Raw genomic sequence first — 4,523 nt, forward strand, 5'->3', positions numbered from 1 at the left:
TCTACTGTGTTATTGAAACATGTTTACTTGCCAACAACTTAAAGTTTAAATTATACACCAACTCCCTGCATCATTTGTTTTAGCAGTAACATTGTAGCTTGTTTATTCAAATACATTTCATGAATATCACAATGACTTGATCCAGAAGTTGAAGTCAACACTTGATTGGTTTTTAATGCAGCTGGAATCATTTAGTAACTTGTTAGTACACAATTATATACATATGTGCAAGAGCGAGCAAAATCTATACCACAGTGCAGTTGTGAGCATGCTAGGCATTCTATATTATACTACAACATCAGTCTAACTGAATATGGATGTTGTGTTCCAAGCAGGCTCCAGAATGTTCTTCAGCTGGTGAACCTCATCTGGTATTGGGTAATGGCAGCTGTTTTAGCAGGCTTTGGCGCTGTGGCAATGTTGGCAGGGATGTTGGGTTTGGAGAGCTGTAACTCTGGCTCCTTCAAGAGAACAGTCGGGTCCTTTCTGCACTCCATAGCCAGCTGGACAAGCCTCTCCCTGAAGTGTTGGGCTCTGAGCTCGTGGAAAGACATGAAGACTGATAATAAAGAAGTGTAACCGTACAAGAAATCATGTTAATATGTAAACCAAAAAGAATACATTAGACTGGAATGTGCTTTGTTAAAAGGAAATGAACTGAAAAATCTGAGAAATAAATGAAAATGTAAGACTCCATAAAGCCTGGTCTCAACTCTTTACAATGGGAAATACATTTAAATTAAGGACAGAATAATATGGAAGTTTGCTTTTGGTGAACCTGTCACTCTGTCTTCCCTTTAGACTTTGCTCCCTAATAGCACCTCCGGACACAGGAAAGGCATGTTTTAACAAAGAGGAGGGTGAGAAGCAGCACGTTGGCCAGGAAGAGGCTGTGTCACTGGTACCAAGTGAGCTCGTGGGATTAGACCCTCAGGTGCTTGGCCCGCGACCCCTTTGGCCTTCATGTGGACCATATTGTCTGGCTGGTCAGCGAACATAGGAATCCCTACCATGGGGACCCCGTGGTAGATGGCCTCGTAGATACCATTGGTTCTGGCATGGGTGGTGAAGGCACTGGTCTTGGGGTGACGCAGCAGGTTGTTCTGGGAGATCCAGCCTCCACGGGACCTTCTGGGGGTATCTGTCCCAGACCTCAGGTGATCATGTTCCCCTTCTCTGTGGTGAGATTCTTGATCATGGATCCCAGGATGAACACCATGATGCCGTCATCACCAGAGCTCTGGTAACGGCTTGACAGGCTTGCAGTGGACTCCGCCCACAAAGGTCAAGTTAGGGAGCAAAGGATGAGGGTCGTAAAAGTCCTGATACATCCGGATCAGCCACAAGTCAGCTTGGCCTATCATCTCACAATAGGTTGATGGCTTCCCTCAAATCTCACTGTAGTAGGTCTCTATGTCTTGCCAATCATGTCCTGGGACGCATAGATAAAGGAAGTTCCACAGTCTCTGTGTCACGCTCGTCATAATAACTGGACCAAAGGGCAGCGTGATCTGGGTTCCACATCTTTTTATTACTAGGTGAAACAAAACAAAACAATAAATCGCAAAATGAAACGTGACGCTACTATAGTGCTCGCAGGCAACTCTATACAGTGGGGAGAACAAGTATTTGATACACTGCCGATTTTGCAGGTTTTCCTACTTACAAAGCATGTAGAGGTCTGTAATTTTTATCATATGTACACTTCAACTGTGAGAGACGGAATCTAAAACAAAAATCCAGAAAATCACATTGTATGATTTTTAAGTAATTAATTAGCATTTTATTGCATGACATAAGTATTTGATCACCTACCAACCAGTAAGAATTCCAGCTCTCACAGACCTGTTTTTCTTTAAGAAGCCCTCCTGTTCTCCACTCATTACCTGTATTAACTGCATCTGTTTGAAATCGTTACCTGTATAAAAGACACCTGTCCACACACGGCGGCAGGGTAGCCTAGTGGTTAGAGCGTTGGACTAGTAATCGGAAGGTTGCAAGTTCAAACCCCGAGCTGACAAGGTACAAATCTGTCGTCTCTGTCAAATCTGCCCTTGAACAGGCAGTTTACCCACTGTTCCTAGGCCGTCATTGATAAATAATAATTTGTTCTTAACTGACTTGCCTAGTTAAATAAAGGTATAAAAAATATATGTATTTATTTTTTAAACAGACTCCAACCTCTCCACAAAGGCCAAGACCAGAGCGCTGTGTAAGGACATCAGGAATAAAATTGTAGACCTGCACAAGGCTGGGATGGGCTACAGGACAATAGGCAAGCAGCTTGGTGAGAAGGCAACAACTGTTGGCGCAATTATTAGAAAATGGAAGAAGTTCAAGATGACGGTCAATCACCCTTGGTCTGGGGCTCCATGCAAGATCTCACCTCGTGGGGCATCAATGATCATGAGGAAGGTGAGGGATCAACCCAGAACTACACGGCAGGACCTGGTCAATGACCTGAAGAAAGCTGGGACCACAGTCTCAAAGAAAACCATTAGTAACACACTACGCCGTCATGGATTAAAATCCTGCAGCGCACGCAAGGTCCCCCTGCTCAAGCCAGCGCATGTCCAGGCCCGTCTGAAGTTTGCCAATGACCATCTGGATGATACAGAGGAGGAATGGGAGAAGGTCATGTGGTCTGATGAAACAAATATAGAGCTTTTCGGTCTAAACTCCACTCGCCGTGTTTGGAAGAAGAAGAAGGATGAGTACAACCCCAAGAACACCATCCCAACCGTGAAGCATGGAGATGGAAACATTATTCTTTGGGGATGATTTTCTGCAAAGGGGGCAGGACGACTGCACCGTATTGAGGGGAGGATGGATGGGGCCATGTATCGCGAGATCTTGGCCAACAACCTCCTTCCCTCAGTAAGAGCATTGAAGATGGGTTGTGGCTGGGTCTTCCACCATGACAATGACCCGAAACACACAGCCAGGGCCACTAAGGAGTGGCTCCGTAAGAAGCATCTCAAGGTCCTGGAGTGGCCTAGCCAGCCTCCAGACCAGAACCCAATAGACAATCTTTGGAGGGAGCTGAAAGTCCGTATTGCCCAGCGACAGCCCCGAAACCTGAAGGATCTGGAGAAGGTCTGTATGGAGGAGTGGGCCAAAATCTCTGCTGCAGTGTCTGCAAACCTGGAAACAGGAAACTTATGATCTCTGTAATTGCAAACTAAGGTTTCTGTACCAAATATTAAGTTCTGCTTTTCTGATGTATCAAATACTTATGTCATGCAATAAAATGCAAATTAATTACTTACAATGTGATTTTTTGTTTTAGATTCGGCCTCTCACAGTTGAAGTGTACCTATGATACAAATTACAGACCTCTACATGCTTTGTAAGTAGGAAAACCTGCAAAATCGGCAGTGTATCAAATACTTGTTCTCTCCGCTGTACATAGTCAAGATCTCACAAAGCACAATGGGGAAATGGCTGCCTAAATATGATTCCCAATCAGAGACAATGATAAACAGCTGCCTTTGATTGGGAACCATACAAGGCCAACATAGATATATATATATTCACCTAGATAACCCACCCTAGTCACCCCCCAACCTAACCAACATAGAGAATAAAACCCTCTCTATGGTCAGGGCGTGACAATCAGTGAGGCTCATTTCGTCAGTTGACTTGACCAGGCACCAGGGACGAAGGACGGTGGAGAAGCCAGCTGCCCACAGAGCCTCTCCCACATGTGGGCAATAGAAAAGCGCCTCTCGCAGTCTCCTCATGACACTCTTTCACCTCAGCAGTCCATCACAAACCTGTATGGAAAATGTAATATCTCTTTTCATAAGTTGATATCCCTCCAATGGACCTGAAAGTATTTCAGGTGGTCTATCATGTACATGTAAAAGTGGATGAACTCCTTAATGAAATCGCTCATCTGTTGCGTTTGGGATGGAGACGTTGTATGGTTTGTAACTGAAGCAATAATTTTCCTTGGGGCCCATGTATACAGAGGCACTCTGCACCCGCACCGTAACACTGAGTCTTCTGTCAATCATAGTACAATACAGGCTTCAGGTTGATCCAGTGACTGACCAATATGCTTCCACAGTTTAAATGTGTGTGTGCTACTATGAAACGTAACTGCGACCACACACACAGAGATATACCGTGCCAGCTTCATCGTGACTATGGAAACTTTTTGAAGAACTCTCCGAGCACTACGGGCATTCGATTCGCGCATGTAAATGGAATGAGATCAGAGCCAAGGGCTCGATGTTGAGAAAACAAATGATTGTGCTAATGCTAATGTTGTTGGCATGCGATCAATATTGGGGAGTAGGCTTTTCTACATATTTACATGGTTCTGTGACATTAATTCAGTGACATAGCAGCCCTTGATCATCTACAAGCTGCACTTTAAGCTACATAAGAGGTCATTAAATAAGAGGGTATTCACATGGTGGCATTGACACACGCAGACAGTGTCAAATGCAGGATAGTAGCAGCTGCAATGTGACATCTGAGATTGCAACGCTACCTTCTTTAACTCCCTTGACTGC

General features: G+C 44.5%; 1 pseudogene; it reads right to left on the reverse strand.

Moving 5' to 3' along the window:
- Positions 1-595: 595 nt before the first annotated feature.
- Positions 596-1,484, reverse strand: LOC110536615 (UDP-glucuronosyltransferase 2A2 pseudogene; annotated as a pseudogene).
- Between the last annotated feature and the right edge of the window lie 3,039 nt (positions 1,485-4,523).

The sequence above is a fragment of the Oncorhynchus mykiss genome, chromosome 11 (genome assembly GCF_057628025.1).
Source record: "Oncorhynchus mykiss isolate SJ-2025 chromosome 11, ASM5762802v1, whole genome shotgun sequence".
In the NCBI taxonomy this organism is placed as follows: Eukaryota; Metazoa; Chordata; class Actinopteri; order Salmoniformes; family Salmonidae; genus Oncorhynchus; species Oncorhynchus mykiss.